The 26740-nt window shown below is 47.5% G+C and overlaps 2 pseudogenes; one reads left to right on the forward strand and one right to left on the reverse strand.

Annotated features, from left to right (window-relative positions):
• Positions 1-1988: 1988 nt before the first annotated feature.
• On the reverse strand, positions 1989-7859 carry LOC119283710 (annotated as a pseudogene).
• Positions 7860-11197: 3338 nt separating this feature from the next.
• On the forward strand, positions 11198-15362 carry LOC119289221 (annotated as a pseudogene).
• Positions 15363-26740: the final 11378 nt, after the last annotated feature.

The following is a 26740-nucleotide window of genomic DNA, read 5'->3' on the forward strand; positions in this document are numbered from 1 at the left end:
GTCAAGGTTGAGGTCGGTGGACCGTTAGGGGGCCCACGAGGCAGGGGGCGCGCCTAGGGGGGTAGGGCGCGCCCCCACCCTCGTGGACAGGTGGTGGCCCCCCTGACGTAGATCTTTCTTCCAGTATTTTTTATATATTCCTAAATAATTCTTCGTTGATTTTCAGGTCATTCTGAGAACTTTTATTTCTGCACAAAAATAACACCATGGCAATTCTGCTGAAAACAACGTCAGTCTGGGTTAGTTCCATTCAAATCATGCAAGTTAGAGTCCAAAACAAGGGCAAAAGTGTTTGGAAAAGTAGATACGACGGAGACGTATCAACTCCCCCAAGCTTAAACCTTTGCTTGTCCTCAAGCAATTCAGTTGATAAACTGAAAGTGATAAAGAAATTTTTTTACAAACTCTGTTTGCTCTTGTTGTTGTAAATATGTAAAGCCAGCATTCAGGTTTTCAGCAAAGATTATGAACTAACCATTTTCACAATAACACTTAAGTCTCGTGTTTACTCATGCCAATGGCATAACCAACTAGTGAGCAATAATAATAAATCTCGGATGACAACACTTTCTCAAAACAATCATGATATGATATGACAAGATGGTATCTCGCTAGCCCTTTCTGAGACCGCAAAACATAAATGCGGAGCACCTTTAAATATCAAGGACTGACTAGACATTGTAATTCATGGTAAAAGAGATCCAGTCATAGTCATACTCAATGTAAACTAATAGTAATAGATGCAAATGACAGAGGTGCTCTCCAACTGGTGCTTTTTAATAAGAGGATGATGACTCAACATAAAAGTAAATAGATAGGCCCTTCGCAGAGGGAAGCAGAGATTTGTAGAGGTGCCAGAGCTCGGTTTTGAAATAGATATGGATAATATTTTGAGCGGTATACTTTCATTGTCAATATAACAACCGAGAGATCTCGATATCTTCCATGCTACACACATTATAGGCGGTTCCCAAACAGAATGGTAAAGTTTATACTCTCCCTCCACCAACAAGCATCAATCCATGGCTTGCTCGAAACAACGAGTGCCTCCAACTAACAAGAGTCCCGAGAGAGTTTTGTTTGCAGTTCATGCACGCATGGGCCATTATGTCACTTCTCAATGAAATAGGTGGAACTTATGTGAAGTTATTTATTGTTGGACACAGGAAGCAAGCTTGCTCGTGCTGACCTTCCGACAGTGCTAGCTGGTTTCGGCTAGGTGTATGTATCCTCAACCTTAAACATGGTTGATCTCTCGAGAAGATCAGTTAATGGTCCATTTTAACACCAACCTTAAAGATAGGAAATGTTTAGCCGCCAGTACTTTTGTGAGTAGTGTTAAAATTGGTTTTCATATAGTACTCAAGATAAGAGCATTTGCATTCTTTTCTGTGTCATCCCTCGGCCAACTTCAACACGACCATTTTTAGAGATATAGCAAAATTAAGCAAATGCTAGAGCCCCACTAAAGATAGTAAACACATGAAGTTGTAGTAGTATCTATCTCGCGAGAGATGAACCACGTCATCAGGAGAACATGCTTAGCTAGAAAATGGACCATGGACCGATATTCTCGAGAGATCAACCATGTTTTAGGTTGAGCATACACCTGGCCGAAAGCCCGAAACCAGCACCGGCGGAAGTTCAGCTCGAGCACGCTTGCCTTCTGCTTTCAACAACAAAGAATATCACAAAAGTTTCATCTGTTTCATTGAAGTGATATGAAGGCCCATGTGTGCATGAGAACCACCCTAAAATTTCTGAAATTCCAAAACGATTCCCAACATAAGGTTCAGTCACACATTGCTAAAGCAAGGAGGTAGAGATCAACTTATAAGCTAGGTGGCCAGGTGGGTCTCATATCATGTTGTAAAATACTAAAAACACATGTTTCAAAAAATAATAGTACAAACCCACATAGCATTGAACCACGTACACATAGTGTGTGTGCTCGCCTGAATTGCAACATGTATAGTCATTATGTTTTTGGCGTGCATGCACGTGTCCTACCCAATAACATTGAGAAAGTCATCAGTAACGTCTCCAATCTTTGGTTCCAGCTTGCCTTGCATCCATCCTATCGTCCTTCAAGGTTTGTGATGGTCAGCTCGACGTTGCCGGATGTTTCCTCCTGCACGTTGAGAAGGTCCGCAAGAGTGCTCACGGGCATGCAGACCACCGGTCGAAGTGGCCGTTCCAATGCCTTTTGGTGCGACATCATGGGTATTATGGCAGCCATTTGCGGTCGTTGGCTCGGGCTCTCCTGAACGCACAGTAGACCTACTTGGATGCACGTCGCCGCCTGCTCTAGCTCCGCTAGGCTGCAGCCATCACGCACGACTGGGTCAAGGAGCTCGAGGCTCTTGTTTTCCTCGAATAGCATCCATGCCTGCAAAAGGATTATTGTGCTTGTGCTTGTCAATGCGATTTGTGGGGTTCAATGTGATTCTATCATGGTGTATTTCTTGGTTCAAACAAATTGGTTGGGACTTTGGCCGTCTAGGCACGCTATTTCGAGTTTGTGTTAAATTTATAAAATCACACAAAACTCATTTTGGCTGTTTGAATTCAGTTGCAGGAGGTAATTCACTTACGTGAGCTATGAGGTTGAAACTTCGTTGGTTCCTCCTCCCATTGATGATCTCTAGCAACAGCACACCGAAGCTGTACACATCTTGCATGAACGAAACCATTCCGTCCATGGCGTACTCTGGTGACATGTAACCGCTGCGCCACACATGGGCATCATGCAAAATCAGTCAAGAAATCGGGAGAGGATACACTTGAAAAGAAAAGGAAAAAGTCAAGGTAACTATATAGTACTTCTCCACCGTTTGTGTTATGCAAGGTTTGCAGTTCTTACTATGTCACAACAATCCTTTCTGTGACCTGATGGTCGCCGATGCTGCTGAACAACTTGGCGATTCCAAAATCCGATATCTTGGCCACCATCTCCCTATCGAGGAGAACGTTAGCCGCCTTGAGATCTCGGTGGATCATCGTGTGCCTCGAGTCCTGGTGAAGGTAGAGAAGCCCTCTTGCAACACCGAAGATGATGTCCATCCTAGTTCTCCAGCTCAAGCCAGCGTGCCTCCTTGGATTTGTTGGCAAATTTACACAATTGAATTTCTCGTCATAAATGGTACTCCCTCCATTCCACAATGTAGTGCTTCCTCTATCCTCGTGCTTCAACTTTGACCGTAAATTTAACTACCAAGACCGATTGCGGCGGGAGCAAAAGTTATGTCAGTGAATTCGTATTCGAAAGAAGTTTTCAATTATTCAATTTTTTCTCCCGCCGCAGTCGGTCTCGTTGGTTAAATTTATGGTCAAAGTTGGACCTCGAGAAACGTGGGCGCACTATATTTTGAAATGGATGGAGTAGTAACTGGTATATTGCAGTTAGCCAGACACGTCATACATACCAAAAATGAAAGTGTCCAAGCTCTTGTTGCTCATGTACTCATAGACCAGTATCCTCTCGGAGCAGCAGTGGATGCAGCAACCGAGCAGGCGTACGAGGTTACGGTGTCGCAGCTTGGCGATCAGGTCCACCTCATTCTTGAACTCCTTCAGACCTTGCACACTGTTTCCTGCTGATAGCTTCTTCACTGCGACTTCCTGGCCATCTTCCATTTGACCCTGTCAAAGAAAATTCAGGTAATCAATTAGACATTTGTCATATAAGTACAACATGGCGAGCACTACCCGCATGTAGTCCATACGAGCATAGGAAATTTTCAGTCTGATTTCACATGAATTTTACAAGCATTATCACCTTGTAAACAATGCCAAAGCCGCCGCGCCCTATTTCATTTTTGGGGCAGAATCCGTCGGTGGCGTCTCTAAGGGTTTCGAGATGGTACGTCGGACACTCACCTCTCACCATGTCATCAAACTTGATAACTAAAAAATGGAGAAGGAAGCAACAAATACATGAGCAGCTGATAGAGCAAGTAGTAGTTTCAGGTTATCCTCCTGAAACAAACTCACCAAGGAAGGCGACTCACCTTGCTTACTGCGTTGCCGGATCTTTATCCAGATCACAAGGCCAAGCGATAGCAGAAGCAATGAAAATTATGTTACCACCGTGGCGATGATCACGACGAGCTTGCTGGTCTTTGTTGTCTCTAATATTAAGATGCATGTGCAGTGTAAACGCACAAAAATTGTGTATTCCTTAAGCCATTATACTAGTATAAGGTGCATCGTAATGTGTGAGCTTGGCATGTTTGCCATGGCATAGGATTGACAAGGTCCTTACCTTCAGGAACTAAAAATATCATTCTGTTAATGAACAAAAAGTCTGATCTCTTGACTTCAACCAAAAGTTACAACATGAATTGTTTTTGTGTAACTGGTAACTCCAAAAGTCTGATTTCATGACTTCAATCGAAAGTTACAACATGAATTATTTTTGTCTAACTGGTAACTCAAAAAGTCTGATTTCATGACTCAATTGAAAGTTACAACATAAATTATTTTTGTCTAATTGGTAACTGAAGTCAAGCTAAAGGAGTCATAATATCTTATTAGTAGTCGATGATGGTATGTCTGGCATCCATCTTTTTTGTCTTTCTGGCCATCATATCTATACCTAGCGTATGCAGAATAAGTTGTGCCATTTTTGTAACTCCATATTTGAAAAAAATAATTAAACCTTAGTCTATCCAGACGTGCCCATCCTTCCCCTACCTCATCCAAACAGATAAGATGAATTCATCATGTAAAAAAAAGGGATTTTGTGAATACAAATTGGGTGAAACATAACATAAGCAATAGTGATATATACGGAAATTAAGGTGATCTTGTTTCAAGTTTGTGATTATCCATACGAATCTCTGCGTAAAATCAATGACTTAGGACTTAGATGTGCAATACTTATGACACATCTAAAAAATGTGCTTTAGCAAAACTGTAGTTTTATTTTGGATTTTGGATCCGAAGCAAAGAGAGTGTAATGTGTTTATAATTACCTAGGTGAAGGTCAGACATTGCCAGCCTGATGAATAGATCCTGGCCGTGGTCGACGAAGCGCGTGTCCATGAGCTCGCCGAACCATTGTATGCACCCGGTCCCGCCCCCACGTACGGATGTCCGACGCGGCGTACGCCGTGCAGGAGCAGTTGGACGAGCACCTCCGGCCGCACTCCGCGAGCGATGCGCCGGCGTCCACGCTGCTGCCGTGCGTCTCCGGCAGTTTCACGCCGCGCAGGGTATAGAACCCGTCGCCGCCACTGCACTGCAGCACCGTGCTGCGGGCGCACCCGCCGGACGCGTTTCGCATGCGCCACTCCGCCGGCGAACTCGGGATGAACCCCCTGATGCAGCCGCACATCACGGCGCCGACCGCGTTGCACACACCGAACGGGCCGCACGCGCCTTAGAAGTCGCACTGGTCCCTCGGCCCCGACCAGAAGACCCTCCACACGAGCGCCGCGCGGTCCCAGAACATGCGCTGCATCGCGCCGGACTCGTTCAGGACCAGCCGGGACACCGGCGAGCCGACGCGGTCGCTGTACACGAAGGAGACCTCGTCGGCGGTGTGGGTGAACCGGAACTCCACCAGATCCTCGAAGGTGGTCATGTCCGGGCAGCCGCTGAACCGCAGCCCGTTCCACGGGCCCGTCCGGTACCTCTTGCGTCCGTTCCTCCAGACGTGCAGCTCCGGCGAGCCCCGCCTGTCCATCACGTACCGGAAGTCGCCGGGCGACGGGTCGTCGGCGCTGCGCCACGACGAGGCGGACCACACGTCGCCCGTCCGGAGGTCCTGCCCGGCCCGCGACCCGGAGAGGAACGTGCTGGTCGGGTGGTCGAAGCTTTGCCACACCGCGACGCCGGCCGCGTCCGCGAGCACCAGGTTGCCGTCGTCGTGGAGCTGTGCCACCGACGCCGCCGAGGAGCTGGACGAGGACCAGATGGTTTCGTTACCACTGGCGGCGTCGAGGAGCACGAGGTCCCCTCGGCTGCTGAGCACGACTACGCCGGAGGATGAGGCGTTGAGCGGGCGGTCACGGTTGGCGACCCAGACGACGGCGCCCGGGGAGGCGGTGAGCCATATGCCGAGAAACCACTTGGTGTTGTTGGCGACGGAGAAGAGGCCGTCCGCTGCGTCAAGGTGCTGTCGGCGACGGCCGAGGCCGTGAGAAGCAGCCGAGACAAAAAAGCGAGCAAGCACCGGTGGCGGCTCTGGCTGGGCCTCATGATCTTGCGCGCGCGGGGCTTCGCCGAGAGTAGAGGAATGCAGCAATCAAGAAATCGCTCAACACTGAAGCTTGGTGATATTGTGATTTGACCATTTCACGCTGGTACTGGTCCGGCTGCCAACTTCCACACACGATCGAAATAGTCATCCATTTTATTCGGATTCTGTTCATTTACATTGGTAAAAGGAACAAAAGTGTCTGTTTGCGGTCGTCCGCGGTTATCACATTAAATTCACGCCGAACTGTCCACATGCATTAAACTTAAAACATTAAAAAAAGCAGACTTAAACTCCAAAAGAAACCTTAGAACGGTTGTCACCGCCGTTCTGGCCCCCGTCTTCACTGGATGCCGTCTTCCTCGTCCGCGCTGAGGTCGATGAAGGGAGGCGGCTGTCATAGGTGGGCTGGTGGCGCCTGCGGCGGCTGCACTGCAGAGGGCGTTGGTGGCACGCGGGTGATGACCATGTATCAGTCTCAACCCACACGGGCGTACACCAACCACTATTGAGAAAAGCCATATAGATAAACTATAATTTTTGAAACAATTGTGGCGGATAACTGGTCTTAACCGCCACAGCTAAAGGCGGTCTAATGGCGGCCGTGGGCTTGCACTCGTCACAAGCGGGATCTTCCAAATAAGCCCGCGGGATGAAATGTGTAGTGGTGAGCGGAAGTTAGAGCCTGCCACTGCTCTCTCATAAGTCAGTGGCGGACACTGTCATATGCCCGCCACAACTACATTTTGGCAAGCCAAGCCAAATAAATCCAAATTTTGAAAGAAAAAAATACAGTGGCAACAAGGTGCCTTGCAATTTTGCCCACCTTAGACGCTTAGGCGTCAGGGCGGTGCATGCTGGCCTTTCTGCCTTAAGAATAACAAGTTTAAACCCAATCATCCAAATCAAGTGCTCCAGCAAAATTGTAAACTTAGACATGGGGATTCCATGTTGTGACCATTTTATGAAAAATGGTTTAGCTACACCAAAAATTAGCAACAAGCTGGGACATATAGTTGTAGACAGAAGTGCTGATCCCACATGATATCATGGCTCACAACTAATCACTTTCAGTGTTAGGCGCTGTGTAAAATTATGAGGTCGTATACAGTTTTATTTGGCCACTTCTTATGGTCTTGACTCTTAATTATTGGAACAGCTCTAACATTTTTTTTCCGTTTCCATATACGTATATCCTATTATTGACTACTTTATGATGTAATGGTACAGGTGTACCCAAAGATTCAGGAGTCAGATGAGGTATTGTTTCTTCTATAGTCTTAATATCTGCAATGCTGTCATGTTCACTTAAATTTGGTATTTCTCGACATTGGTAGGAGGATTACCTTTAAATGTAAACCGACGCGCCATCATGCCGCCGTGCCGCCGAGGAGCATCGGGCTACCGCGGCGTCCGCCAGCACCCCAACGGCTGGTACTCCGCTGAGATTCGGTCTGGTGACGTCCGGCTCGGCCTCGGTACGTTCCGGACCTCGCACGAGGCCGCACGCGCCTACGACGCGGCAGCGTGGCGCCTGGACAGGCCGCGCCAGCAGATGAACTTCCAGGATGTCCAAACACGCCAGCAGGCGCAGGACATCGCCCCTCCGCCTCGTCTTATCACGGACGAGGACCGTGCAGAGCACGCTCAGCAGCATCGCCCCCTCCTCGTCGCCGAGGAGGACGAGCGGGCCATGGCGGAGTGGCGCCGGCGCCACCCGGAGGACGTCGCCAACGAGGAAGCCTTCTGGGCAAGGCGTCGCGAGGAGATGGCAAGGCGCCGCACGGAGCGGTTGGACAGGCGTCAGCGGAAGGCCCTTGCGTTATCGCAGTGCGAAATCGTTGAAAATGGTGGGCAGTCGATCTTTTTGTCTAATGATGACCGTTGGGAAGATATGTGGCTCGATACCTCGGACCAGACCAGCGAGGATGGCGATGATGATAATGATGATGACTGGGAGTACGCTGTAGTTGCACTATCTAGTAGTTTTTAAAAAAAATCGTTGCACCGTAGTTTTTTATCTATCTATGCTATGGAACTATGTAAAATATCTATGTATCGTTTTGATCTATGAATTTTATTTATCGTTTTATTAAAAAAATGTACGCAATGTTTAGCGCGCGCTGCATTTTAGCGCGGCCGCTGGTGCTACGCGCGCGCGCTCAGTTTTAGCGCGGCTGCTGGAACTAGCGCTGCCGGTCGCACCAAACCAGGCGAAGGGCGTGCGGCAAATGAGTTTTTAGCGCGTGGCGCGTTGCGCGGCTGTTGTAGATGCTCTTAGTAGCTAAGCTTGACTGGCACAATCGAAGACCGGGAGAATTCTTTTTTCTTCGGAGCCGACACCACAAGATAGAACACCCCGTTTTACCCACGATTTTTCTAGAAACATCGAATACAACTACACACGCATACAGTAACACCATCACACGAATGCACTCACACAACGCCTAGTGAAGACCTAGTGATACACGGTTATGCTGACGAACCCAGAAACAACTCCATCACCTACACTTCATTGCTAGGGAATTCGACGAGAAAACCACAATTTAGTCCATCTTAGGATGATGGTGGAGAAACCCGTTCCCCGATGCCTCCCATCCTTAAGCTACCATGAGCAAATGAAGACGATGGAAACATTAGGTGATGTGACTCTCGTCTCTCTTATTGCGATCATCAATTTTTTTTCTTTAGTTGTGTTTCGCTTTTGCTCTCCTTTTCTTATTGTTCTGCTGCTGCATGTTTGGATGCGTTATATAGTGAAGATGGGGATATATAGAGGTAGGAAAGTGGAAAATTAGGTGCCAAGCAATCAATACTGTATTGACATTAGTCGTACACACAATAGACGGTATTATTGCTTAGCTATAGCACCAGCAGGTGTTCCTGACGACGAGGTGGCCGATGAGCCGCGATGGCAAGACCTCTTCGATCTCGAAGTCAAGGGCATGGAGCAGTGGGTCCAGCTCCGCCATCTTGGTGCTCGCCAAGGCCGAGGTCATGGCAACCCCCCAGGCTGACTAGCTGAGGCGTGGTAGGGGGAAGCTCAGGTGCGCGTTCCGCACACGGACCGTGTGCGTGTGGTCGCTGGTGGGAATGGACCAGCGCCGTTTTTTGGAAGTTATTGGTATAGCTGAGTGTGACTGGCACAATAGAGCGGGGAATTTGGCTAGAGACGTGAAGCAATAAGGGGTTGTTTGGTTCCTAGTCATGTCTTGACACACTATGTCACATTTTAAGTTAGGTACTTTCATCAACTTAGCTAGTAGTATGTGTTTGATTTTAACCGTATTTAAGCGAAGATTCTTTTTGTGAGACATAAGCCAATATGTCATACACATAAAAGGTGTGGCAAAATTCCCTTAAGAAAGCAATAGTGTGGCTAAGATTCTAAACAATTAAGGTAAGACAAGTAAGGCAAAAATAGTATGGTAAACAATGTAAAATTTAGTCACCAACCAAATAAGTCCTTACTACTTATTTTATATTTTGGAGCCAATGCCACCAGATAGTCAGAGAACACCCGGATGTACCTACAATTCAGTGATTCTTTGCTGTAAAGTCGAATCCAATAAACACAAAAAACTATATCGACTATGTTGCATTGCTACCCGCGAAAAAGAAAACCACAATACTGCATTGCTAGGGAATCTGGTGTCTATTTTCTCTTAGAGAAGACCACAAGTTAGTCTAGCTTAGGATAACAATGCAAGAATCATTTCCTTGATGCCTTTCATCCTTAAGCCGGCCTGGATAAATGAAGACAACAGAAACATTAGGTGATGCTACTCGGGTCTCTCTTATTGTGATCGTCGATTTTTCTCTATGTGTGTTTCTCTCCTGTTCTCTTTTTCTTATAGGTCTGATGCTTCATCTTTGGACACTTTATATAGCAAAGGTGGGACTATATAGGCATAGAAAATAGGAAAAAATAGGTGCCAAGCAAGAAATATTGTATTCGTACATAGTAGGTGGTATTATTGCTTAGGGATGGCATGTGAGTTAATGCAAATAAAAAGAAAAGAAATAAAATAAAATAATACGTGACTTGAAAAATATTTATTGACTTCCGCTTTATAGTGTTATAGGACCTCTTTGGACCACATGCTTGAGAAACGTGGGATTATACAATCACATGAATCTGACAAAGTTTGCAAGTGCAAAACAAGAAATTGTGAAAGAGCAATATTTTGCAATATTTGTCGTTTCGATGGATCACCAAGGAAAAGAAACACATAAAAATGTGTCGATCCTACGTTAGCATGTTAAAGAATTTTGGGTGGATGTTCAAATTCCTATGCAATTGAGGCATACAAAACCAGTCCACAGAAGAAAACATATGCATGGGAGGAGGAAGAAGGGAAAACTGACCGGAAAGAATTGGCGAGTCGGCGATGACAACGAGAGTGCAATCCATAGATTTTATTAGACAGACAACTCATATTTGTGAATATTAACAAGCCAAATATTACTAGTTTTGAGAACATTCACAGTGCTTAGAGGCTTGCTTGCCTCTATGCCGAGCCCCACAGCCAGCCTCTAAGTTTATCCCAAAACTCTGCGATATGCCATTCCTCTATTATGGACTTCATAAGAACCTAAAAACGTTTCTAATGCTTCTCTTTCATCACTTTTCCTGGTACACTTGATTAGGCACGCGCTAAAATGCGGTATCAGAAGTTGCAAATTTAAGGCGTCGGATTGCACGCTTTTCATAATTTACACTGCATGTTTTTTGGACGTGGGTTTTTGGGCATCTGCTAAACTAATGTTGAGTTCGGCGTGCTAAAAGTGGTACAATAACGCGCTAAAACTATTTTAGCGCGTGAAACTTTTATAAGGGTGAAGGAGACGATGCAAGAGCGATCCTAATCTATAAGCCCAGCCCATAACTGCTCTTTGTATAAAACGTGAGCACAGATCCACTCCACCATTGCTGCAATCCCCTACTCTCGGTGAAGCGGCGGTATTCAATTCACCGGGCGCGCGCTCAAGATCATGAGCCAGAGCCTCAGCCACCACCGGCTCTTGCTCGCTTTTCTGTCTGTGCTGCTGCTCACAGCCTCGGCCGTCACCGACAGCACGTTGACGCAGAGGAGGGCCATCGGCGGCGACCAGAGGCTGGCCTCGCCCGGCGGCGCCTTCCTGCTCGGCCTCTTCTCCGTCGCCAACAACACCAAATGGTTGCTCGGCATCTGGTTCACCGCCTCCCCGGACGCCGTCGTCTGGGTCGCCAACCGCGATCGCCCGCTCGACACCTCGTCCTCCGGCGTAGTCACGCTCAGCAGCCGAGGGGACCTCGTACTCCTCGACGTCGCCAGCAATAACGAGACCATCTGGTGGTCCAACTCCTCGGCCGCGGTGGTAGCGCAGCTCCGCGACGACGGCAACCTGGTGCTCGCGGACGCGGCCGGCGTCGTGGTGTGGCAAAGCTTCGACCACCCGACCAACACGTTCCTCTCAGGGTCGTGGGCCGGGCAGGACCTCCGGACCGGCGCGGTGTGGTCCGCCTCGTCGTGGCGCGGCGCCGATGACCCGTCGACCGGCGACTTCCGTTACGTGATGGACACGCGGGGCTCGCCGGAGCTGCACGTCTGGAGGAAGGGGCGCAAGACGTACCGGACGGGCCCGTGGAACGGGGTGCGGTTCAGCGGCTGCCCAGGCATGACCACCTTCGAGGACCTTGTCGAATTCCAGTTCACCCACACCGCCGACGAGGTGTCGTACGTGTACCGCGACCGCGTCGGCTCGCCGGTGTCCCGCATGGTCCTGACCGAGTCCGGCGAGGTGCAGCGCATGGTCTGGAACCCCGCGACGCTCGCGTGGAGCGTTTTCTGGTCGGTGCCGAGGGACCAGTGCGACGTCTACGGCGCGTGCGGCCCGTTCGGCGTGTGCAACGCCGTCGGCGCCGTGGTGTGCGGATGCATCAGGGGGTTCCTGCCGAGGTCGCCGGCGGAGTGGCGCATGCGGAACTCGTCCGGCGGGTGCGCCCGCAGCACGCCGCTTCAGTGCGGCGATGACGGTTTCTACGTTCTGCGCGGTGTGAAGCTGCCGGAGACGCACAACAGCAGCGTGGACGCCGGCGCCTCGCTCGCGGAGTGCGGCCGGAGGTGCCTGTCCAACTGCTACTGCACGGCGTACGCCGCGTCGGACATCCGTGGCGGCGGGACCGGGTGCATACAGTGGTTCGGCGAGCTCATGGACACGCGCTTAGGCGACGACGGCCAGGATCTGTTCGTCAAGCTGGCAATGTCTGAACTTGGCCTAGGTAATTAAACACTCTACACTCCTCAGCATGGATCGCTAGAACCAGATCAATTTCATCCAAATTTTATTCACCTTATCTGTTTTTTTTTCAACAATTCATCTTACCTGTTCTGATGAGGTAGGGGAGTGGTTGGGTGCCTTTTTATAAAAGAAATGCAATAGCTTATTTCACATGCTCAGAATGATGGATGACAGACACACTATCAGCACAAACTGCTAGGATTAGAGACAACTTCTTCTTTACCTTGACTTGAGTTACCAATTAGACAAAACAAAACATGTTGTATCTTTCAGTTGAAGTCAAGAAATCAGACTTTTTGAGCTACCAGTTAAACAAAAAACAATTCATCTCATAACTATTGGTTGAAATCATGAAATCTGGCTTTTTTGTTCATGAACAAAATGTTATTTTGTAAGTGTTGATTCGAGTTCCAGAATCATGGCATTCGCATTATCTTTTTTTTTACATCAATTTATATTATCTATTAGGATGAGGTGGGGTTAGACTTAGGGGTTTTCTGCAAATGTGGAGTGGAGTGGAGTGGGGTCTTTCTATAAAGATGGCACAACTTATTTCACATACATTTGGTCAGAAACGACGGATAATACCATCACCACGAACTGGTCGGAGTAGGGATATTCTAACTCCTTTGGCGCGACTTCAGATACCAATTAGACAAAAATAATTCATGCTGTAACTTTCAATTGAAGTCATGAAATCAGACTTTTTGAGTCACCAGTTAAACAAAAAAAATCATGTTGTAATTTTTGGTTGAAGTCAAGAAATCAGACTTTTTGTTCATTAACATATTGATATTTCTGTCCCTGGAGGTAAGGACCTTGTCAAGCCTATACCAAGACAAACATGTTAAGCTCACACATTATGATGCACCATACACTAGTACAATAGCTTAAGGAGTACACAATTTTCACGCGTTTACACTACTCCTGCATCTTAATTCAGGGACAACCAAGACCAACAAGCTCGTCATGGTCGTCGCCGCGGTGATAACAACATTTGCATTGCTTCTGCTATCACTTGGCCTCCTGATCTGGAGAAAGATCCGGCAGCGCAATAAGCAAAGTGAGTCAAGAGTCCATGGTGAATTCGTTTCAGGAGGATAACCTGAAACTACTACTTGCTCGATCTACTGCTCATGTATTATGGCTTCTTGCTCCATTTTCCAGTCACCGAGTTTGATCACATCGTGAGAGGCGAGTGTCCAGCGTACCATCTCGAAACCTTTAAAGCCGCCACCGACGGATTCTGCGCCAAAAATGAAATAGGGTGTGGTGGCTTCGGCACTGTATACAAGGTGATAATGCTTGTAAAACCCATGTGAAATCAGACTGAAAATTTCCTATGCTCGCATAGACAACATGTGGATTGATTAACTGGATTTCTTTATCAGGGTCAAATGGTAGATGGCCAAGAAGTTGCAGTGAAGAAGCTGTCAGCAGGGAATAGAGTGCAAGGTCTGAAGGAGTTCAGGAACGAGGTGAACCTGATCGCCAAGCTACAGCACCGCAACCTCGTACGCCTGCTCGGCTACTGCATCCACCACTCTGAGAGGATACTGGTCTACGAGTACATGAGCAACAAGAGCTTGGACACCTTCATTTTTGGTACGTATGACATGTCTTGACTGGCTGTAGTATACCAGTTACTACCATTTATGATGATAAATACAATTGTGTGAATTCGCCAACAGATCCAAGGAGACACGCCACCTTGAGCTAGAAGACTAGGATGGACATCATCTTCGGCATTGCCAGAGGGCTTCTCTACCTTCACCAGGACTCGAGGCACACGATGATCCACCGAGATCTCAAGGCGGCCAACGTTCTCCTCGACCGGGAGATGGTGGCCAAGATATCGGATTTTGGAATCGCCAAGCTGTTCAGCAGCATCAGCGACCATCAGGTCACGGAAAGGATTGTTGGGACATAGTAAGAACTGCAAACTTTATATAACACAAACAGTGGACAAGTATTTATAGTTACATCGACTCTTTGTTTCTTTTCTAGTGTACCCACGATGGGTTCCTTAACTGATTTTGTATGCTGCCCATGTGTGGCTGCAGTGGTTACATGTCACCTGAGTATGCGATGGACGGCATGGTATCGTTCATGCAGGACGTGTATAGCTTCGGTGTGCTGTTGCTGGAGATCATTAGTAGCAGGAGGAACCAACGAAGTTTCAACCTCATTGCTCATGTAAGAAGTCAATTGCCTCTTGCAACTGTACAAAATAGTAAAAGTGAGTTTTGTGTGATTTTATAAATTTCATCCGAACTCAAAATACCATGCCAAGACGGCCAAAGTCCCAACCACGTTTGTTTGAATCCCACAATGGCATTGACAAGCATAATAATCTTTTTGCAGGCATGGGGGCTATTTGAAGAAAACAAGAGCCTCGAGCTCCTTGACCCAGCCGTGCGGGGCGGTTGTAGCCCGACCGAGCTAGAGCAGGCCGCGACGTGCATCCAGGTAGGGCTACTGTGCGTTCAGGAGAGCCCGACCCAACGACCGCAAATGGTTGCCATAATATCCATGTTGTCGCACCAACAACTGCCGGGACGGCCGCTTCGGCCGGTGGTTTGCATGCCTGTGAGCTCTCTGACGGACCTTCTGGACGTGCAGGAGGACACATCCGGCAACGCCGAGCTGACCATCACAAACCTTGAAGGTCGGTAGGATGGCTACTGGGCAAGGTAGAACCAAAGATTGGAGACGTTACTCTTACCAAAAACATAACGTGCATGCACACCAAAAACATAATGATTGTACAAGTCGCAGTTCACGCGAGCACACACGCTATGTGTATATATTTCAATGTTATGTGGCTTTGTAACTTTTTTTAAACCTGTGTTTGTAGTACTTCACAACATCACATGAGACCTGCCTGGCCACCTTATAAGTTGATCTCTACTGTAAGATTGAATAGAACTATGTTTATTGATAATTGCAGCCACATACATGAGATTATACTAGCAAAAGAGCCCGTGTGTTGCAACGGGAGAGAAAACATAACACACACTCTTAATTCAACAACCATCACTCAAGACCACAATAGGTCCATCTCCTTTATTTTTGCGAGGCATCATATTTGTGTTGCCGCTTATCCTCCTTCTCACCCTTGCCGGCGATGGCCTCGGTGTCCACACAAAACAACAAAAAACGTGTGTTGAATATGGTTAATCCTAAGGCGTCTCTCTCTCCCTCTCTCCTCCCTCTCCCTCTCGCTCGCTTTCTCTCACTCTCGCGATGAGAAATCTGTTGTTTTCCCCTGCGACATTTTTCAGAGGTATGCATGTGTAGTTATCGATGTTCTCTTTCCTGTATATGGTTATAGTTGGGTGTTTATTTACAATCCGGATCGCCACCGGTATGAAAAAAACGAATCTTGCGCTATAAATTATAAGTTTGCTTTCATAACAATATTTAAAAATATTTAACAGGTAAAATTAACATCATATTTAGATTTCACACATTTTTCTAATAAAATTTCATATATAATATGTTAAAATCGAAGTTAAGGTTTAAAAGATACAGATAATTTAGAAAATCATTTTGTTTGACTCAAATATATTTCAAAATAATATTTAAAAATAATTAACAGGTAAAAATAATCTCATATTCATGTTCTACATATTTTTCTAATCAAATTGCGTATATAACATGTTCAAATCGGAGTTACGGTTTAAAAGATATGGATGATTTTAAAAAGCATTTGGTTGACTTAAATATGATCCGCGGGTTGATTTCAAGAAAAGACAGAGACTTTTGTGTAAAATACAAAATAACGATGCGTTTTAACTTAAAACAGGACTGCGGGTTGAATTCTCTGAAATAGAAGGACTTTTCAAAAAAAATGCCATGACGGACGAAAGAAACCCAATTTGCTTTATTATTAGGTAAAGATAGGAGGGTACAACCGACTAAGGCTATTACAAAACGACTAGGACTGCTATTACAAAACGACTAGGACTCCTAATTAAGTTGAGATCCAAGTAATAGTCTAACATCCCCCACGGGATCAACGGGAGGCTCGACGATGTTGAGACTAAATCAAATGTTTTGAAACTGTGTAGTAGCCATGCCTTTTGTAAAATATGTTAGCAAATTGAGCTGTAGTAGGAATGTGAAGGACCTGAACCTGTCCGAGAGCCACCTTCTCGCGAACAAAATGAATGTTAATCTCGATGTGTTTAGTCCGTCGATGTTGAACAGGATTCCCAGACATGTAGACAGCTGATATATTATCACAATAAACAATGGTAGCCTGTTCAATTGGTTGATGTAACTCTAAGAGCAACTGACGGAGCCAAATAATATCAGCAATAGCATGTGCCACTGCACGGTACTCAGCTTCAGCGGACGAGCGGGAGACCGTTACCTGTCTTTTTGAGGACCAACAAATCAAATTGTTACCAAGAAAAACACAGAAACCAGATGTAGATCGTCGAGTGTCTGGACAACAAGCCTAGTGTGCATCAGAATATGTGGCGAGAGAAGTAGGAGAAGAATTATTGATGTGGAGACCATGATCAAGAGTACCTTTCAAATACCGAAGAATACATTTGACGTGATTATAGTGAGGAAGACGAAGATCATGCATGTAGAGACAGGCTCACTGGACAGCAAAAGAGATTTTAGGGCGAGTGATGGTTAGATATTGGAGAGCACCAGTGAGGCTACGATAAAGAGTAGTGTCGGGAAAAGGTTCACCAGCAGCAGAGAGTTTGAAACTGGTGTCAATAGGGGTGCGAGAAGATTGACAGTCAAGCATACCAGCACGATTGAGAAGATCAAGAATGTATTGCCGTTGGGAAAGAAAAAGACCAGAAGAATCCCGAAGAACAGTAATACCCAAGAAGTCATGAAGAAGACCAAGATCGGTCATAGAGAACTCAGCACGAAGTTGAGTAATACGGTCCAAAAAGTATTGAGAAGATGCAGTGAGAATGATATCATCAACGTAGAGGAGTAAGTAGGCAATTTCAGAATTGTGATGGTAGACAAAGAGAGATGTGTCCGAAAGAGAAGGAAGAAAGCCTATTGTTTGAATGAAGGAGGAGAAACGCTGAAACCATGCTCTAGGAGCTTGTTTGAGACCGTAGAAAGATTTTTGGAGAAGACATACGTGGTTGGGATAAGAGGGATTTTCAAAACCAAGAGGTTGTTGATGAGCTGCCGGTCTTCAACTGGATCACCAATTCACGAAGTTCATCGAAGATGGCCTTGAGGCGTTGGCAGCAGACGCTGAGAGAAGTATCTCCTTGCACCGTGTTCCTGAGCTTGGTGTGGAGGATGTTGCTGCGAGCATCAATGTTGTCCTGGAAGAGCTGTCGGAGGGCCGCCCAGAGATCAGCGGCGGTGGTAGCATCACGTAAGACAAGATTGAAAATCTCGGTGCAGACGCGCATGTAAATCCATTGGATGATGGCGAGATCATCCTTGACCCATTGTGGATCGTGTGAGGCTGCGGAACTGAGCCGGCGCGGACGTGGGAACGGAGATTGCATCGCCCAAGGTGGACGTCGAATAGGTGGCGCCAATGGTAGTAGTTGTGGGAATTGAGATCAAGGGTTATATGTATATAGGGGCTAACATCGGCGATTGTATCGGTAAAGGAAAGTGCGGGAGGCAGCGGTGGTGCTAGAGGAGGGGTGGCAGCGGCAGCTTTGGCGAGGATGGCGGCCCGGCGGTCGAAGTAGCCGGGCAGCGGCGGCAGCGGCGGAGGTTTGGGCGGTGGAGCCATACCCTAGGACCGAATATCTGATACCATGTAAGATTGAATAGAACTATATTTATTGATAATTGCAGCCGCATTCATGAGATTATATAGGAAGGGTACAAACCGACTAAGGCTATTACAAACGACTAGGACTGCTATTACAAAATGACTAGGACTCCTAATTAACTTGAGATCCAAGTAATAGTCTAACATCTACGTCTTTGCCTTAGCAATGTGGGACTGAACCTTGAATTGGGCATTGTTTTGGAATTTCGGAATTTTTAAAGTGGGACTCATGCACACATGGGCCATCCTATCACTTCAATGAAACAGCTGGAACTTGTGTGAAGTTCTTTGTTGTTGGACACAGAAAGCAAGCTTGCTTGAGCTGAACTTCCGCCAGTACTAGCTGGTTTCGGCTAGGTGTATGTATGCTCAACCATAAATATGGTTGATTTCTCGAGAAGATTGGTCAATGGTCCATTTTAACACCAACCTTAAAGAAAGGAAACGTTCAGCCGACAGTACTTTGTGAGTAGTGTTACTATTGGTTTTCTTGTAGTACTCAAGATTCAAGAGCGTTTGCATTCTTTTCTATATCCTCCCTCGTCCAACTTCAGCGCGACCTTTTTTTTGAGATATAACAAAATTAAGCAAATGCTAGAGCCCCACTATAAATAGTAAACACATGAAGTTGTAGTAGTATCTATCTACCGAGAGATCAACCACATCATCAAGAGAACAAGCTTAGCTAGAAAATGGACCATGGACCGATATTCTGGAGAGATCAACCACGTTTTAGGCAGAGCATACACCTGGCCGAAACCAGCACCGACATAAGTTCATCTCGAGCACGCTTGCCTTCTGCGTCCAACAACAAAGAATATCACAAAAGTTTCATCTATTTTATTGAAGTGATATGATGGCCCATGTGTGCATGAGAACCACTCGAAAATTTCTGAAATTCCAAAACGATTCCCAACATAAGGTTCAGTCACACATTGCTAAAGCAAGGAGGTAGAGATCAACTTATAAGGTGGCGTGGGTCTCATGTGATGTTGTAAAATACTAGAAACACATGTTTCAAGAAACTAATAGTACAAACCCACATAGCATTGAACCACGTACACATAGGGCGTGTTTGGTTGCCCGCATGCAGCCCAACCAGGCCCGCGCGGGATGTGCGCGGCCTGTTTGGTTGGCTGGGCTGCATGCGGTTTGTGGCCTGCACGGAGCTTAAAGCAGCCCGCAGCCTGACCCGGCGAAAACTGCCGAATCGGCAGTTTCTCGCGAGCCTGGCTGGGAGCGGCCATGCGTGCGAGGCAATTGCATGCCTCGGGCAGTGCGGGAGACGGAGGGGACGTCTCATAACTCGCCCCCCACTCTGCTGTCACCGCCCAGACGCACTGTTCCCACCGCTCTCTCTCTCCCTCACCGCCCTCCCTCTCCTCTCCTCCGCTGGCTCTGCCATGCCCACCGCCGCGCCGCCCTCTGACCCCCGTCGACGAGCGCATCGCCAGCATCCATGAGCGCTGGCTAGCCGGGCTCCAGAACTCGGGCCGTGACCTGGCGTCGGCGCCGCGAGCGCTGTCCCCCATCTGCTGCCGGCCACCACGAGCGCCGGCTAATGCGGTGCCGGCCACTCCTGCTCCGCCGCCAATTCCGGACCTCGTGGTCCTTGGCTCGGCGCCGGCGCCGTCTACGAAGATTCCCCTTCTTGGGACCCATTGGGCACGGGGGTTTTCTTGACCCCCGTCCAAGGGTTTTCTCCTGTCGGCAGGCCATCCTCCTCGACCTCCGGCGTGGCTGTGAGCACGGGGTCGATGCCGCAGGCCATCGCCAAGGCCGGCTCCTCCTCTGCTCCGCCACCTCTCTCCTTCCCGCCGGGGTTTTCACCACGGCCTCGGTTCGCCACGGCTGCGCGTGCTCCGGTGAGTCAAACCCCCTCAATGCTTGCTCGTAGATGTAGATTAGGGGTATATTTCTTAGGCATGTGCTAGTAGTTAGTGGATTCGATAGGATTAGATAGGATTCTTGCAGATTCGATTGGATGCGATCCCAATCGAATCCAATCGGACTGATCTGTTCTTGTTTTGTACAGTGTGTGTGCTAGGATAATTTTCTTGTGCTACTGCTAGTGTGTCCTATGATCTGTGTTCATGATGTAGCTGTGTTAATGCTAGAATCATGTTCATGTTGACTGATGAATGTTATACTGATGGCATGTTCATGTTGACTGATGAATGCTAGAATCATGTTGACTGATGGCATGTTCATGTTCAATCTAGGACCATGTTCATGTTTCATGTTGCTAACATACATGTTCAAGCTAGGGTTTGTGTTGAATGTTATACGTGCATGTAGTACGACAATTTTAGGATGGTGTCAAATCTGCATGGCTGCACAGGGGTGCTATTGCACTTGTTGTTGCTATTTTTAGATGTTTCCATGGTTAGGATAGTGCAGTGATGAGTTCCAGTTGCAGCAAAGCAGATGCCACTGATCAGTGGACTTGCCCAACAGCAAGTCAACTCATCAGTGCCACTGATCAGTGGCATTTTCCCAACAACAAGTGTCATTGATAAGTGGCATTTTCCCATAGGCAAATTCCCATAGGAAAATGCCACTTATCAATGGCGCTTGCTGTTGGGCAAAATGCCACTTATCAATGGCGCTTGCTATTGGGCAAGTCCACTGATCAGTGCCATTTCCTAACAGCAAGTGCCATTGATAAGTGGCATTTGCTCAAAGAGTTTGTGCACTGATCAGTGGAATTTGCTCTTGGGCAAATGTCTCTGATCAGTGCCATTTTGCAAAGAGTTTGTGCACTAATACTTGTCATCTTACCTGACAAGATATTGAAGACTGACTGGGATGTGCCGGGAGGAGGAGCTCAGGTGGTGGCCGGAGCTGAGCGCGCCGAGGATTTCATCCCCACGAACAGGTGGCTCAGGACGGTGGACCTACCTGGCCGGATCGCCTTCATGAGCGTGCCTCGTTCTAGGGGACGATCTCCGAGGCAGGGCCACGAGGAGGGGGCCAGGGAGCCGCTGCGCTTCTACCAGCATATCAAGGACAATGAGGACCTCGCCATGCTCGTCGTCCCTCCCAAGTTCGTGGAGGTGATGAACACCTTGCTGGTCATCAAGCGACTCCCGCACGTGGTCAGACTGTCGCGAACAAGCGGTGCATGTTCTGGGTGCAGGTCTAGAACTTCGAGGGGCACATGGTGCTTGGCCGGGGCTGGAACTACTTCTGCCGCCGCCACCGGATCGTCCCCGGCAACCTCATCGTTGTGCACATCTCAGGACTCGGACTGAAGGTTCAGATCTACAACCACGACTCCTCGGTCATGTGCAGGTTTCGTTGCAGCAGGCACAATTGCGTTGGTAACATCGAGCAGGCTACGTAGTTAAGTTAAGTAAGGTGTTGGTGGAGAACTTTTATGGTGTGTGGCGAGACTTGTGCTGGGAACTTGTTCATATTTTGGCCAGGACCAGCACCCTGGCATGCATCAGGGAAGGAGGATGCCCCTGCTGTTAATCTAGACTTATGCTATGTAGTTAAGTAGTTTGATGTCATTTCCTTGCTTGCTGTTTTTGATTTCATTTGGTTGCCTGCTGTTGTGCTGATCATGTGGTGGTAAGGCCACCACATTTGAATGGGGTGAGCAGAACACAAACGCTGTTTGCAACCAAACAGCTGAAGTTTGCATCTGCTCACACCCTAAGCACAAAAACGACAACCAAACAGCAGGGGGGGTAAGTGCCTCTCCATGCGATGCAGGCAACCAAACAGGTTGCATCTGCTGCATATGAGGTTGCATTTCATAAATCAGGCTGGCTGGAGATGGACATGCAATGCAACTATTGTTGCAAACTGCAACCAAACACGCCCATAGTGTGTGTGCTCGTTGAGAGAGTCCTGGATTAGGGGGTCTCCGGACAGCCGGACTATATCCTTTGGCCGGACTGTTGGACTATGAAGATACAAGATTGAAGACTCAGTCTCGTGTCCGGATGGGACTTTACTTGGCTTAGAAGGCAAGCTAGGCAATAGGGATATGTATATCTCCTCCTTTGTAACCGACCTTGTGTAACCCTAGCCCCCTCCGGTGTCTATATAAACCGGAGGGTTTTAGTCCGTAGGAAAACAGACAATCATAACATAGGCTAGCTTTAGGGTTTAGCCTCTCTGATCTCGTGGTAGATCAACTCTTGTAATACTCATATCATCAAGAACAATCAAGAAGGACGTAGGGTTTTACCTCCATCAAGAGGGCCCGAACCTGGGTAAACATCGTGTCCCCAGTCTCCTGTTACCATCCGCCTTAGACACACAGTTCGGGACCCCCTACCCGAGATCCGCCAGTTTTCACACCGACATTGGTGCTTTCATTGAGAGTTCCACTATGTCGTCATCATAAGGAAAATGGCTCGCCTCGTTGTCAAGGACAACATCACCTCTGGGGGAGCCCTGGTTGTAGGCTAAACTCTCTGACTAGGCGGCTTCGTCATGACCGCTCACTCGGGCGTTGCACCGACAATGACCTCTCGGGTCATCGAAAATAGCCTCGACATTAGCTCAAAATTTGCCGAGCAGATGGATCCAATGGAGCTCTTGTCTTTGAACGAGCTCTTGGATCGCATTGCCGCTCTAGGAGTCACTACGGACTACGGTTGGATCGGGCTTAAACCCGACCAAAGGGAGATTAACTCTCCGCCGGTCACCCATCAGATAGTGGTGGTGGAGGAGCAATGTGGCGATTCTCCCTCTATCCTGAGGACGAACTACGTCTGGATTCCCGAGCTCTCCGAACAGGATACTCGCTCACGGGAGGACGCCGCCCTAACACTGAATCCAGAATCAGGCCGCATACCGAACCCGCAGGGCAACATCCCGGAGCCCAAACTTCCAAAATCAGAAACTTCCCTGCCCTGGGATCACAGATTGGGTCAAGGTCTGGACTTAAATCCACCCACCCATGGAGGATTTTTTGGAGAGAATTTCTAGCACGCATGGGCGGGCACACAGATTGTGGGCCGCCGATCTACGTCAAGATTTGGAAAGTCGTTTGTGTATTTCATGTATTCATAGTCCAATATCCGTACGCACATATCTATAATCACATCATAAAAGGGGAGCAGTATACCTTTCTGTGGGATCAAGGGACCGTTCCTCAAGTGATAGATATTTTGATCAACAGTCGGTGCAAGAAGTGTGTAGTAAAACCGTAGAGTTGTGCTGAAACCGTTCACTCTATTCTTCTTCTTGAAGTCCCTTATTTTTTTGTTAGAACTCCTGTGTTGCTAGGTTCTTAATTCTACCATAGGTCTCGCTATCGCGGGTCACCGGCCGCCTCGTCGTCATGGACACCTGCTGCTAGGTTCTTAATTCTTCCAACTAGTGCCATCTCTAAGCAATAATACCACCTACTATGTATGACTAATGTCAATGCAATATTGATTGCTTGGCACCTAATTTTCCACTTTCCTATGTCTATATGTCCCATCTTTGCTATATAACGCGTCCAAACATGCAGCACCAGAACAATAAGAAAAGGAGAACAGAAGAGAAACACAATTAGAGAAAAAAATCAATGATCGCAGTAAGAGAGACGAGGGTCACATCACCTAATGTTTCCGTCGTCTTCATTTGCTGATGGTAGCTTAAGGATGGGAGGCATCGGGGAACGGGTTTCTCCACCATCATCCTAAGATGGACTAAATTGTGGTTTTCTCGTCGAATTCCCTAGCAATGCGGTGTAGGTGATGGAGTTTTTTCTGGGTTCGTCAGACCAGCAGAATATCACTAGGTCTTCAATAGGCGCTGTGTGAGTGCATTCACATGATGGTGTTATTGTGTGCGTGCGTGTGTACTTGTATTCGGTGTTTCTAAAAGAAGTCGTAGATGAAGGAAATATGCCCTAGAGGCAATAATAAAGTTATTATATATTTCCTTATAATCATGATAAATGTTTATTATTCATGCTAGAATTGTATTAACCGGAAACATAATACATGTGTGAATACATAGACAAACAAAGTGTCACTAGTATGCCTCTACTTGACTAGCTCGTTAATCAAAGATGGTTATGTTTCCTAACCATGAACAATGAGTTGTTATTTGATTAACGGGATCACATCATTGAGAGAATGATCTGATTGACATGACCCGTTCCATTAGCTTAGCACCCGATCGTTTAGTATGTTGCTATTGCTTTCTTCATGACTTATACATGTTCCTATAACTATGAGATTATGCAACTCCCGTTTACCGGAGGAACACTTTGGGTACTACCAGACATCACAACGTAACTGGGTGATTATAAAGGAGTACTACAGGTGTCTCCAAAGGTACATGTTGGGTTGGCGTATTTCGAGATTAGGTTTTGTCACTCCGATTGTCGGAGAGGTATCTCTGGGCCCTCTCGGTAATGCACATCACTTAAGCCTTGCAAGCATTGCAACTAAATGGGTTAGTTGCGGGATGATGTATTACAGAACGAGTAAAGAGACTTGCCGGTAACGAGATTGAACTAGGTATTGGAATACCGACGATCGAATCTCGGGCAAGTAACATACCGATGACAAAGGGAACAACGTATGTTGTTATGCGGTCTGACCGATAAAGATCTTCGTAGAATATGTAGGAGCCAATATGGGCATCCAGGTCCCGCTATTGGTTATTGACCGGAGACATGTCTCGGTCATGTCTACATTGTTCTCGAACCCGTAGGGTCCGCACGCTTAAGGTTACGATGACAGTTATATTATGAGTTTAAGCAGTTTGATGTACCCAAGGTTGTTCGGAGTCCTGGATGTGATCACGGACATGACGAGGAGTCTCGAAATGGTCGAGACATATAGATTGATACATTGGAAGCCTATGTTTGGATATCGGAAGTGTTCCGGGTGAAATCGGGATTTTACCGGAGTACTAGGAGGTTACCGGAACCCCCCGGGAGTCATATGGGCCTTAATGGGCCTTAGTGGAAAGGAGAAAGGGACAGCCCAAGGTGGCCGCGCGCCTCCCCCCTCCCCTAGTCCTATTAGGACTAGGAGAGGTAGCCGGCCACCCTTTCTCTCTTTCCCCCTTGGGGAATCCTAGTCCAACTAGGATTGGGGGGGGGAGTCCTACTCCCGGTAGGAGTAGAACTCCTTCTGCGCCCTCCTCCTGGCCGGCCGGCCCCCTCCCCCTTGGCTCCTTTATATACTGAGGCAGAGGCACCCCAGAAACACACAAGTTGATCCACGTGATCTATTCCTTAGCCGTGTGCGGTGCCCCCAGCCACCATAGTCCTCGATAATACTGTAGCGGAGTTTAGGCGAAGCCCTACTACTGTAGTACATCAAGATCGTTACCACGCCGTCGTGCTGACGGAACTCTTCCCCGACACTTTGCTGGATCGGAGTCCGGGGATCGTCATCGAGCTGAACGTGTGCTCGAACTCGGAGGTGCCGTAGTTTCGGTGCTTGATCGGTTGGATCGTGAAGACGTACGACTACTTCCTCTACGTTGTGTCAACGCTTCCGCAATCGGTCTGCGTGGGTACGTAGACAACACTCTCCCCTCGTTGCTATGCATCTCATGATCTTGCGTGTGCGTAGGAAATTTTTTGAAATTACTACGAAACCCAACAGTGGCATCCGAGCCTAGGTTATTTATGTTGATGTTATATGCACGAGTAGAACACAAGTGAGTTGTGGGCGATATAAGTCATACTGCCTACCAGCATGTCATACTTTGGTTCGGCGGCATTGTTGGACGAGACGACCCGGACCAACATTACGCGTACGCTTACGCGAGACCGGTTCCCCCGACGTGCTTTGCACATAGGGGGCTTGCGGGCGACTGTCTCTCCAACTTTAGTTGAACCGAGTATGGCTACGCCCGGTCCTTGCGAAGGTTAAAACGGAGTCAAATTGACAAACTATCATTGTGGTTTTGATGCGTAGGTAAGATTGGTTCTTGCTTAAGCCCGTAGCAGCCACGTAAAACTTGCAACAACAAAGTAGAGGACGTCTAACTTGTTTTTGCAGGGCATGTTGTGATGTGATATGGTCAAGACATGATGCTGAATTTTATTGTATGAGATGATCATGTTTTGTAACTGAGTTATCGGCAACTGGCGGGAGCCTTATGGTTGTCATTTTATTGTATGCAATGCAATCGCGATGTAATGCTTTACTTTTATCACTAAGCGGCAGCGATAGTCGTAGAAGCACAAGCTTGGCGAGATGACAACGATGCTACGATGGAGATCAAGGTGTCACGCCGGTGATGATGGTGATCACGACGGTGCTTTGTAGATGGAGATCACAAGCACAAGATGATGATGGCCATATCATATCACTTATATTGATTGCATGTGATGTTTATCCTTTTATGCATCTTATCTTGCTTTCATTGACGGTAGCATTATAAGATGATCTCTCACTAAATTATCAAGAAGTGTTCTCCCTGAGTATGCACCGTTGCGAAAGTTCTTCGTGTTGAGACACCACGTGATGATCGGGTGTGATAGGTTCTAC

This window comes from Triticum dicoccoides, chromosome 4A (genome assembly GCF_002162155.2).
Source record: "Triticum dicoccoides isolate Atlit2015 ecotype Zavitan chromosome 4A, WEW_v2.0, whole genome shotgun sequence".
NCBI lineage: Eukaryota > Viridiplantae > Streptophyta > Magnoliopsida > Poales > Poaceae > Triticum > Triticum dicoccoides.